The 13,272-nt window shown below is 32.2% G+C and overlaps 1 long non-coding RNA gene across 3 annotated transcripts; it reads right to left on the minus strand.

Moving 5' to 3' along the window:
* Positions 1-12: 12 nt before the first annotated feature.
* LOC110038963 lies at positions 13-5,423 on the minus strand. Of its 3 annotated transcripts, none has more exons than XR_002295473.1 (5): positions 4,761-5,423; positions 3,609-3,660; positions 538-662; positions 326-453; positions 13-107 (listed from the first exon to the last, which is right to left on the minus strand). It is a non-coding gene; the product is annotated as an uncharacterized LOC110038963 (long non-coding RNA). The 3 variants fall into 3 exon arrangements; XR_002295472.1 differs by having other exon boundaries at positions 4,757-5,423; XR_002295474.1 differs by lacking the exon at positions 3,609-3,660 and having other exon boundaries at positions 4,757-5,423.
* Positions 5,424-13,272: the final 7,849 nt, after the last annotated feature.

A 13,272-nucleotide genomic window follows, 5' to 3' on the forward strand; every position in this document is an offset into this window, starting at 1 on the left:
TAATTGCTGCGAACGAATGGGCGTTCTTTGATAAGGTCCTTTCAACTTCAATATTCATAGCTCGGGCATTAGCATGGCGAGCCATATTAGGAGCCTCTCTAAGACCACTGAGGATGTGAACCCAAGCAACAAATCAATAATGATAACAAACATAATTTTAAAAAAAAGTTAGAAACTTTTGGCACGAAATAAAGTGATGAGCAATTAATTTATAAATGTTTAAATTTTAATCATTTGGACATCTCAATTAGGATTCATACCAATAATCATAAAAACATAAAATTTTATGTAAATGACCATTAAAAAGAGAAGTCTAGCATCACACCTCACATCTCTTTTCACGAGACACGCCAAGCTTCAATCACGATAAAATAAATGAAAATCTTTGCTGGAGCATCAGATTTAGTAGGGTGATGCTTAATTATTTGTAAGCTCAATCAACACTAGAAAAACCTGAGGATTTGCAGAAAAATAGTACAACATCAGCAATATATTTCTTGCTAATCAAGAAATGAATGACAATTCAATACCAATTACCTCTTTTACATCAGAAAGTGTATTTTTTCTACACTTCGCTGCAACTCCAAATGATATTGTGCATTCCTAAACATATAACCAGTCATCATCATGCTACACATTAGCTGCACTAAGTTTTCTGTAACCTGGTCCAACAAGTAAATCAGAATCCTATATTACCAGTGTATATAGAACTGAATATCACACCTCAAAAAGAATATGAATCTAAAATTCAAGGCATTTACATACATACCACCCATTTCGTATATATTTACATATCTAACGCCAAAACTTTGATTTTTACATTTACTTCATGCCTCAAAAATCCTGATAAAATTTGCAACTTATAATTGTGATAATAACAAATCATAAAATTCATATGTAATAATATAGGGATAGCTTCAAACATAAAAGCTAAAAAAAGAGAAAACACATCAGCTCAGACATAGATATGAATGAAGACAAATTAATACATCTTTTGCAGGAGAAAGGCACTTAAAGACTATCATCCAAGTAGTTAAGCAATGCACAATCTCTTTCATGTCTTAAACCTAAAGGTCAAGAATTTATGGTTCAGTTGGCCAGAAATATAAATTGTTCAATCAAAGAAAACTAGAAATCAATAACTTCTTAAATCCAAGTTGTTAGGTGTCGATTCAAAATACAAAAATATATTTCTACTCAAAATCCTTCCACTCAAAACAAAAAAAAAATTCTTTACACTCAAAATTTGATACAAACAACCAAGTGTCCAAAACTTCTCTTTGACTGGCAGTTTTGCCCTGAAAACGTGGTTACTTGTTGTTGGTTTGGAGCATATTCAGTTACTTTCATCTTGTGAAATTTGTGATGTTTGTGAACCTAAAGAATTTTTGCATGTGGTTTTGTGATGCCCCTAAAGTCCAAAATGGCTGCATTTATGGACATTCTTTTCCCTTATAATTTTATTTTCTAAAAAAAATTTAAATCTTTTTCTTTTGTTTTCCTCTTGGCCTTAATGTATTTGGCACACCGACATGTATGCCCTCGTAGGCCATCCTATACATACAAGTTCAAAATAAAAAATCACAAATAGGAACAAAAAATATAAATATTAGTAAACATATGAAGATACTACAAACCTAATAATAAGATAGCTGGTGTGACATAATTGTGCCATAGAGATGTAAACATGATAAATATAGTTGCATTGATACACGGTAGACCACTTACATGCCAAACTGTACAAGTGCATGTCTTAAGTTCTATATCAACTTCATGCCTACCATTATTACCAACAACCGTAGCTCGAGGTGGTGTAGATTCCCTTATAATGAACTATTCTTTCCTTGTGGATATGTTTACTATTCATTTTCATGGAACTCGTTTCCTTTTCCAAGCAGTCACATGCTCTAATCATATCAATCAAGTCAACAATTGGCTTATTTCAGCTCCAATCCAAGAATTAAATGATTCAAACATTTTGCTTGTGTTGGAATGATTTTTAATCTCAATGTTAAAACCTCTTATATATCATGTGTAAGGCAATGCAAGTAGAGTGCACTTGTGGAGAGATAATACAAAGTTCAACCATTTTACTAACAAACTCAGACTGAGTGTAGCCATTAGCTGCAAACCATACAAGGATTTTAACCTTATGGCTATCATTACAATGAAAATATTTCAAGAAATTCTTCCAAGGATGTCGTATAAAAATTCTATGCTCTGCATTTAGAAAGAACAATCTTAAGGACCTCTCCCAAACCCTTCTCCATATCTAACATAAAGACCAGATGTTGTAGGTCAAACCCACCCAATAGAAGCTGATTAATATTCTAAGAACCACATCCAAGTGGTTTTTGACTCAGACTCTGCAAATGTGAAGGTTAGAGTGAATAAACTGTTATCACCATCTAATGAATTTGTAGCTAGTAAACACCCAGATATTTTGACTTCAGATGGCATGCATCCAATCTGATCAGAGGTTTGCAACCTACTAACAAGTCATCAATGCAAACATTAAAACTTACATAAAATCTTTTGAAAGAATTATCAACACTGGTGCAAGTGTAAGTAATATACGATCCTAATTTCTGCTAATCAACTTAGCTTGTAATGCAGACACCCATCTCTAATTATTATCTACAGATTGAAAAATACTATTGCGAGCCTCCTCACACGACCTCCATAACTTCATGTATGATAGAAATACTCCATAAATATTTTCTAATGAATATTTGATATTTTTTGGAGTGATATCAGGACTCTTCCAAACCACATCTTGAATGTGCTATGCCACCTAGGATGAAGTTGCGACTTTATTACCTGCCCTATTCACCCGGGGGCTTAAGTGAGTTCCATATAATTTTCTCACTTCAAAGTACTGGCCATCTATTGTAACTGAAGAGCTCGCACTCTACAAGGGCATCCTCTATATGAACATGGCTATAGCTCGATGTTTGTTACAAGATTGATTTTTCACTCCAAAGTTATTCTTAATGACATAATATTGAAGAGCATTTTTGAAAGCAAAAAATCACTAAAAATAGCACCAAACACAAAATCTTCATAATCTCCAAAATTTTCATGTATATGTCAGAAGCAAAAACTACATCTTATGTTCTATTGCCATCGGTTGAAATTGTATCTTGTGAGTGCATAATCACTTCCACACGCTCTTGAGTTATAACAACAATCTCAACCCGACTTCTCCCCTTTGAACCTGCACTCATTGCAAGAACATCATCACCACTTTCATGTAATTTGTAATCTTTTGGCGTAACTCCATTAATATGATAATATAATTTGAACTGGTGTCTTTTAGCCAACCACATATCTTTTTAATCTCTAATGAAAGTAAACTCAACTTTTTTTTAATCTTTATAGTGCGTTGCTTGTCCCTATTATACTTCTTCCTCTCTTAGGTTTTTCTTGGGTCCAATATCCACCAAATTTAAAAGTTATAAGTGAGTGTTCATTTACATCCGGTTGCACATCTAAAATTTTAAATAAAGGCCACTGTGTTACAATAAATAAAATATTGGTTAAAAAAGCACCCAAAAATCTCAATCATCTATATTTGGGTAAAAAAAATAATTTTGCAAATAAGCTACCTCACTCTCATCATGTTCATTTTCATGCTCCTTGCTTTTGAAGACATTTCAACTGCAAAAGAGTTATTGCAGGAAAAATTAGAAAAATGTGGATTACAATGAATTCATAAAGCATTGGAACATCATTAAGAAAATCCCCCAATGAAAATAGTTGAAATTTAAATCAAGCTAGCCCAGTGAAAATAGACATGAAAATTACTTTAGCAATAAACAAAAGATATAACATTCTACAATATTACAATTCCACCTGTAGAAACAAACATATATGAATCACATCAAAGGAACTCACATGCTTAAGGATAAATACAAGTTGTGGAAAAAAATTGATCATATATGAATCACATCAAAGGAACTCACTTGAGATAGCACCGTGTTAAGTCGAGTTATAAGGTGGTTCGGTGCTATCTCAATTCAAGATAGATATGACTGTTAAATTTGATTTCTACTCCATCCATATTCAAAACTAAAGAAGACTTTTATCTTTTTTTATCTCCTAAGACAAAATCTCTGTAGAACATATATAACAACAAATAAATAGATATAAGTGTTCGTTAATTCAAATTTAAATACATACATAAATTTTTGTGAATATGAATTCACTTATGCATTTTGCTCCAAGCTCGAGTTAGATTGCTCTGAAACAGGCTTCTCATGACTCAAATCACATACGAGTATGACTCATTAGTCGACTCATTGACTTCAATAAATGACAAAAGAAAAAGTTATTTCATGGTGATCTTAATCCTTCTAGCCAATTTCACAAAATGAGATGAAATTCATGACTGAACCATCTCAATAAAAAGCAACTCAATAACAACCAAAGAACAAAAAATAGACTTATAATAACTTTCAACTTCAAAAATAGTAGATTTATCCATTTAAAATTCAAAATAAGGATCCTAGAGGTCATTTGTGCTCTCTTCTTCAGGCACTAAGAACTCTCCACTATGTTACTTTAAGCTGGACTGCTTTAATAAAATAACAATCAAATTTTGGATGCTATGATTTTGCAATAAATAAAATCAAATACAGAACCTAAATGATCGATTTTGAATTAGTTAAAAGCATATATGAAAACATGTTAAACACTAAGAACAACCAAGAATCAACAGAAAAGAAATAAAATAAACTGCTAGAGAAAAGAATACCAACAAGAACTTGCCGTTCTGATTTAACGAATCAGTCCGACAGACACAGAATCCCTCATTGATTCGACAAGCCAGTCTGCACCAGTCCAAAGAAGGAGGAAAGATCGCAATTTGGCAAGGCTGCAGCAGTTGTCCAACGGTGTAAGAAAGAGGTTTCTGTAGCCTTACAGCGAAGGAGAGATGATGAGCTTCACTTGATATGCGCAGGAGATGAAAGTAATAAAGGGAAGGAAAATGCGAAATACAGAGGGTTACAAAGAAGGAGACGAGGGTTACGAAAAGCACTGTTTTAAGTGCTTCCAATGTAAAAACCCCTTTATTTTTCTACATTCAAAAACTTCTTCAATAATCAAAAATAGTATTCTGATTCTTCTGACCACTTCCTCCGTCGCACATGTCTTTGCTAATTCTCCTTTTTCATGCTCGTCCTCCTCTGTTACACTCATCTTCCCAATGCTTCTGGCTTATCTTGCAAATCCTTTTCATCTGTCAGGCGGTTTATGTGACAGATCATTTCTTTTGTGCTTGGAATCCCGTATTTGGGTTGTCAAATGTATTCATGAATCACCAACATAAAAAAGGAAATTGATATATCACTTATATGAGTTTTTGGGAATGTTCGCCAAACTGCTCTTTTGTTGATCGCATAAGTGCCAACGGTGCCTCATCAAAGTGCCATATTAGATGTTGTAGGGGTGATTTTTTTTTTTCCATGACCTCTTGTTAGAGGTAGATTTATTTGTATGGTTTTTCTTGTACTTTATTACTTTTGCATACTTCAATCCTTTTCATGATTAAGAAAAATGTGTTATATTTTTTTCAAAGATTTTACGGCACGCAAAATCAGTATTATTGAAAAATTTAGAATGGGCCCCACTGTAATAATAAAAAAACAAAAAATTGCATTTCAGCGGTCCTCATCGGGCACCGCACACAAATTTGCGTGCGGCGTCCGTACACAATAATCGCTCGTGAGTTGCAATCACAAACATCTGAACTCAATTTTATCGGTGCTACTTGCGAACTTTATTTTCTACAAGGCAAAGTTATCGAAAGAATGAATTTAATTAGCAAGTTTGAATTGACATTTTATATTTTTACTTCGTGTTTGATATATTGATATTCCACTTCAAAAGAAACATGCGACTCCATACATTTTCTTTTAGATATTTATTTCTCAAGAAATGGTGCTAATTTATATTTTTACAGAATTAAAATATCAAAAATGAGATCAAGCTATTAAATAAATTCAAAGGGCATCAAATATCATTAGATGTATTGTGATTGTAACTTGCTTTGCATGGTGTATACAACCCATAAAAATTTTAGCTATGGCAAAAAATTTATTGATGCCCTAGAAATTAATTAGAGAAATACTGCAACTATTTTAATTGGGTAGAAGAAGTTTATGACACAACATTTGACCAGGCTATGAAGTAATACTCAAAGACATAGTTAAGAAGAAACATCTGAAGAGCATTAATCAAGGAAGGTATGCTCTTTCACCTCTAACTCTTGCATTCACCCCCAATTGTTTTTACGGATGTAGATATCCCCTGATCCACATTAAAATTACTAGTTTTAATACATGTTTAATGTTTATTTTATGCATGTTTTTGATGATATTACACTTTAAAGGAAGATATTTTACATGTTTTTGGTTTCAGGTACAAGGGATGGATATTTAGAGTAAATGAGGGCAAAATGGAGCAAAATGACAACACTTCATATGGCGCTATCGCGCCAAACCTTGGCGTCATAGCGTCAACTTACGACCGTGATGAACATTATAGCTCTAGTAACCGATTTTCTAGAATATTCAAAGAATTTGGCTAAATTTTGAAAGGATGCATGAAGTGACCCTTGGTTAATTTTAGTTATCTATTAAAAGGGTCAATTGCTAAATGAAAAAAAGAGTCTTAGAGAGTTTGAAGAGAGTTTTGGAGAGTTTTAGAGAGTGTAGAGAGTCTCTAGTGGATGTGTGAGTTTATATTTGTGATTCTTCGTTTGTAGAAGAAGAGTTTTGAGATTGCTTGAAGGAGACTTCAAAAATTGCTTGGGGAGAAGACATAAGATAAATAATTTGTATTTGTGTTTGAGTTTTTGTTGGTAAGACTTGACTTTCAATACAAACTTTGTGTTTTTGTTTTATCTTCATGAATTTTGAGCAGTTTTCCTTTTTTTCACATTAAATATGGAAATTAATCATGTGGGATGAGATTGATTTAAATATTTTCTTTTATTTTATAAACTTGTGATATCTTTTTCATCGATTCTTCATTGACTTTACAAATTAGTCATTTGTGATGTTAAAATTTGTTACAAAATATAATGACCCAAAAGGGTTATGCTTTCACCAACTAGTGAGTACCATACTTAACTTTGGAAAGAGCCGATGCGATCGTTGATACACAAAAAATATATGCATTTTTAGACTCATATTTTATATTCATTTTTGATAATATTGCACTTTAATGGAAGGTGTTTTTATGTTTTCTTGCAGGTTGTTGAATTTTAGGACTTTAAGCAAAAAGGAAGCAAAAATGATGAAATTTGGAGAAAAAAATGAAGATGTTGAAAATTTGTTCAGCGCCGACGGCGCCAGAAGCATCACCTGCTTCTGGCGCCGTTTGATAGAGAGAAGTGAATTAAATTGCGGAACACTGGTGTCGACGACGCCAATGTCAGTTCAACCCCTGTTTCTAAAAGATTCGACGAATTTGGACGCTTTTTGAAGAGTTTTTGGAGGCACCTATTGGAGAACCGACTCTAGATTTTATTTGGGGCCAAAATTGATCAGAAAAGTGACTCTTCCTGACATCTCATCGCCCCAATTCAACCTTCTACTCATCACACATTCTTCCATTTTTCATTCCACAACCATTTAGAGTCCATTGTTTTTATAATTTAGAGTTTTGTGGTGAGATTAAGTGTGAACTCTTCTCTAAGAGTGTTGGAGAAGGAGAAAAGTAAGAGATTTCTTCTTCCTACATTTCCTAGAAGAGGCTATAAATGATTTGCTTTGAGAAAAAGTTTTAGATAAACACTTTTTTTTATATATGAAATTTGTGTTTTGTTTTTTTTTCTCACGAAATCTGAGTAGTTTAATTTATCTTTCTCTCTACTCTGAGATATGATGAAATGAAGATATAATATGGATGTGCCAATATTAAAATATAAAATAAATTGTGATGATTTTTCAACTCCGAACTTAATTTACTTTTCGATCTGGCCAATTAAATTATTAAAATATGTTGTGAAACATATGATCCGGGAAATGGAGTATGAGTTCTATAATAGAGTGAGGATCACATTTGATTCCATGAGGGAGAATTTCGTTCCTGGAATTAAGTGCAAATAAATAGGGAAATATACTTTGTTGGTTGTAGAATTGGAGAATCTTTAGGGTCACAGATTAAAATCCCTAATTTAGTCTTAGTATTTAAAAACTAAAGCGGAAGTTAGCCTTCAGGTGAAGGAAAGTGGGAGCTCTGGAGTGGGAGTCAGTATCCTCTTAGCCTAGCCACGGATTTAGGGGCTAAACCTGGGATTAGCCAATGATTTTCTATAACACTGTATCAGGGTAGAAAATTAAAACTGCTCCTATTTGACACAATACTTATTTGAACCATTTATCTCATCTCATTTTACCAAAAGCTCATTGTAGTGAGAAAGATGCTTTTTCATATAAGAAATCTTCATCACATAAACATAGTTTAATAGTTTAGTAGTTACTGTTTAAACTTTGTATTTCATTTTTTTATTAGTTATATATTTTAGTTCTTATAATATCTTAATATTCGAAATTAGTGACAGTAAGTTCGTTTTGACTTTCTGTGAATTTCCTATTAAATTTATCATTTCAAATTTAAACCTTCCCCGTGGGATCGATATTTGGGACTTAAATAGAAAGTCCTTTATTACTTGATAATGATACGTATACTTGCATAGAATTCTAACATTAATTGCTTAAATTTCTTATTCATAAAATATTGCATCAAGCTTTTGGCAATGTTGCATAGCGGAGGCAAATTTATAATTTTTACACAACTATATTATCGAGATCAGTAAACTTACCTTTTTAAAGAAAAAACTAGATGTAGATGAAAAAAAAAAGAAAACTGAATGCAAAAGAAAAAAATATGTATATAAAATTTTATCCCAGAGAATGAAAGGAAAACCGTGAATCTATTTATTGAACCATGAGTCTATAATCAAAACAAGTATTAGAGGAAAGGACCCCTTTATATTTGAAGAGAAATTAATCATTCATGGACAAAGAATGGCATCTCGTCATTTCCGTCTAAACCAGGAAGAATAGTAAAATTATTAAGAAGCAAACCCCATAGATCCAAAAAAAAAGACACAATCTATTCAAATAAACTTAACAGCCCCAGAAAACACAGATCTCATCCATAAAGAAAGACATAATAATTCTTTAAAAGAAAAAGAATCAAAGTCCTTTAAGCAAGATTGCTGAATCGTTTAACTTCTAACCTTCAATGCATTCAAAAGCTTTGATAGAACTACTTGTAGAAAAGAAGCATAAAGCAAGAAAATCGGACCTATGATGATGAATCCGAAGAAAGGAAAGTAAGATCGAGCAGTAAATCCTTTGACACCTCAAAAGTTTTTTTTTTCAGGGAAGAGGAAAATAAAAACACTTTGCCATGAAACCAAATATAAAGAACAAAGCATTCACTAAAAGAAGGTTCTAGAAGGATTAAAGGAAGTGACGAACAAGGACTTCGAATCAAATTTGTAGTTGAGAGAGTGTCAAAGTGAGATTTCATAAGAAATACATAATACTCTTAGGCCCAAATGATCGAGGGAGAACAAGAACAGGGAGCACCGAGCATCTGTTGCGAAGAAGAAGGAAAGCCCAAAATTCTTCCTTGGCACACGAATCAAAAATCCCAATACCCTGAAATCCTTCCCCAAGGAATATTTATAGCCGGAGAAGGTGGAATTGCTTACCAATAAAGCTACCACCAGTGAAAACCAACGATGAGGGGAATACGCTACGGAGGGCAAGAAACCGAGCCAGATTGACAAGGAAGGTACCCGAACTCATTTGGGTGGGAAAATCCATATTACCAACAAAGCAACCGGAAACAAGGATTGGCTAGGGCTGACGAGGAAGGAGATGACTAGATAACCAGAAGGAAGCTTCGAGATTCGGTCAAGAGAGGAGAGGGGGAGGAATTAGTTTGGCTAGGGCACAAAAAAAAACACGTAGGTGGGGAAAAATGAAATAATGCGTGAGTTTATATTTCTTCCCCTTTCTTTTATATCTAATCATAACTCACAAGTTAAGGACAAGAAGTTGACGATGTAAGAAGTAATGTTAAACATGGGAAATCAAATACAGAATCAAGGGGCTGCTATTAGAAATATCTAAAATCAATTAGGACATGTTGCTACTGCACTCAGTAACAGACCTTCTGGAGTTCTTCCGGTACGGTGGAAGTTACCAAAAGATCAAAATAAGGAGCAAACTAAAGTTATTCAATTACGAAGTGAAAAAGAAGTTGAAATAATGATCTAAAGAGAAACTGAAGTTGATGAAGAGAAGGAAGCAATGGAAAGTGAAAAAAATAAAAATGAACAAACACAATGTCCTTTAGAAAAACCATTACCTTCGTTTCCTCAAAGACTGAAGCAGAAGAACCAAGATAAATAATTTACAAAATTTTTGGAAATCTTTAAGAAGTTAACGATAAACATTCTTTTTGTTGAAGCTTTGGAACAAACGCCAAGTTATGTGAAATTTATGAAGGATATATTAAACAAGAAAAGGAAGTTTACAGATCATGAGATCATTGCACTTAGTGAAGAGTGTAGTGCTATTATTCAGGAAAAAGCTTCCTAAAAAATTAAAAGATCCTGATAGCTTTATTATACCTTGTGCTATTGGTGAAATTTTTTTTGGAAAAGCTTTATGTGATTTAGGAGCGAGTATCAATCTTATGTTTTTATCAATCTTTAAACGTTTAGATTTGAGAGAGATTTCCTCTACTACTGTAACTCTTCAGTTAGCTGATCGATCAATAACTTATCCAAAAGGAGTTATAGAGAATGTATTAGTAAAAGTGGATAAATCTATTTTCCCTGTAGACTTTATAGTATTGGATATGGAGGAAGATAAAGAAATTCCTATTATTTTGGGGAGACCATTTCTTGCAACAGGGACAGCTGTGATAGATGTGCAAAAAGGAGAATTAATAATGAGAGTTAATGATTAAGAAGTAACATTTAATATTACAAAAGCTATGGAATATCCAACAATAGAAAAAGATAATGAATGTTCTAGGATGGAAGTAACTGATTATCTGAGTAACAAGCAATTTAAGAATGAGTTTGAAGACAAATTAAAGCAAGGATAATTTTTTGAAAACAAGGAAAAAATAAAAAAAGAAGATTTGGATTATATTCAGAGAAAATTTGAAACTTTAGACTTGTTGGAAAACGATAATAAAAATCTTATTCCTTCAAGTATTAAATCACCTGAACAAGAACTGAAAATATTACTTGCTCATTTAAAATATGTGTTTTTAGAAGAGTCATCTACATTGCCTGTTATTGTATCTTCTGAATTAACAAAAATTCAAGAACAAAAAATAATAAAAATGTTAAAAAAATATAAAAAGGCTTTTGAATGGACTTTAGCAGATATTAAAGGAATTAATCCTTCTATTTGTATGCACAAGATTCTATTAGATGAAAAATATGAACCTAAAGCTAATCCTCAAAGGAGATTAAACCCAATAATGAAAGAAGTTGTTAAAAAAGAAATTTTAAAATGGCTAGATGCTGGAACTATTTCAGACAGTGCTTGGGTAAGTCCACTTCACTGTGTTCCAAAGAAAGAAGGAGTGACCGTTGAAGAAAATGAGACAAAATGAATTAATACCAATAAGGCAAGTTACTGGTTGGATTGACTATAGAAAATTAAACATGGTCACCAGAAAAGATCACTTTCCTTTACCTTTTCTAGACCAAATGTTAGATAGATTGGCTTGGAACAAAAATTATTGCTTTTTAGATGGATATACCAGTTATCACCAAAATCCAATTGCTCCAGAGGATCAAGAGAAGACAACATTTACTAGCCCATATGGAACATTTGCTTTTCGTAGAATGCCTTTTGGACTATGTAATGCACTTGCAAAATTTCAAAGATGTATGATGTCAATCTTTAGCAATTTTATTGAACATGGAATGGAAGTGTTTATGGATGATTTTTTGGTATTTAGAACTTTGTTTGAATTATATTTAAATAATTTAGAAAAAGTTCTAGAAGTATGTAAAAAAATTAGCCTAGTACTAAATTGAGAAAAAAAATGTCAATTTATGGTTGCAGAAGGAATTGTACTTGGGCATAAAATTTCTGAAAATGCAATGGAAGTAGATCCTGCAAAAATTTAAGTTATTGAAAAATTACCACCACCGACTAATGTTAAAGGGGTAAGAAGTTTTTTAGAACATGCTGGTTTCTATAGGCATTACATAAAAAAAAAATTTCTAAAATAACTAAGCCTATGCCAACTTTTAGAAAAAGATACAAAATTTGAATTTATTGAGGAATGCATTAAAACATTTGAATTATTGAAAGAGAAATTAATAACTACACTACTACTGAAAGAGAGTTATTAGCTATTGTTTATGCCTTTGATAAATTTAGACCTTACTTAATTGGAACCAATTGCAGAAATTTAATTGGAGCCAATTACAGTATTGATGAAATGAATATACTGTGGTATGCTGATATAGTAAATTATATTGTAAGTAATATTCTACCACCATATATTAAGAATCAACAATTACAGAAATTTATATATGTTTCAAAACTCTATTTTTGGGATGACCCATATTTATATAAACAATGTAAAGATCTAATTAATAGAAGGTGTGTGCCTTATGAAGAAACTCAACAAATAATTGAAAGATGTCATGATTATGAATTTGGAGGATATTTTGGAACAAATAGAACTGCATACAAAATTTTGCCAAGCTGGACTTTATTGTTCTACTCTTTCTAGAGATGTTAATGAAAACAACTGTATAATATTGATGAAATGAATGTACCGTGGTATGTCGATATAGTAAATTATATTGTAAGTGATTTTTTCCCACCTGATATCAAAAATCCATAATTAAATAAATTTATATATGATTCAAAATTTTATTTTTGGGATGACCCATATCTATATAAACAATGTAAAGATCTAATTATTAGAAGGTGTGTGCCTTATTAGGAAACTCAACAGATAATTGAAAGATGTCATGATTCTGAATTTGGAGGACAATTTGGAACGAATAAAATTGCATATAAGATTTTACAAGTTGGATTTTATTGGCCTACTCTTTTTTAGAGATGTTAATGAATATATTAAAACATGCGATCGATGTCAACGAGTAGGAAATATTTCTAAAAGAAATGAAATGCCTCTAAATTATACATTAGAAGTTGAAATTTTTTATGTGTGGGGTTTAGATTTTATGGGACCATTTAT

Source organism: Phalaenopsis equestris, unplaced genomic scaffold, assembly GCF_001263595.1.
Source record: "Phalaenopsis equestris unplaced genomic scaffold, ASM126359v1 Scaffold234571, whole genome shotgun sequence".
In the NCBI taxonomy this organism is placed as follows: Eukaryota; Viridiplantae; Streptophyta; class Magnoliopsida; order Asparagales; family Orchidaceae; genus Phalaenopsis; species Phalaenopsis equestris.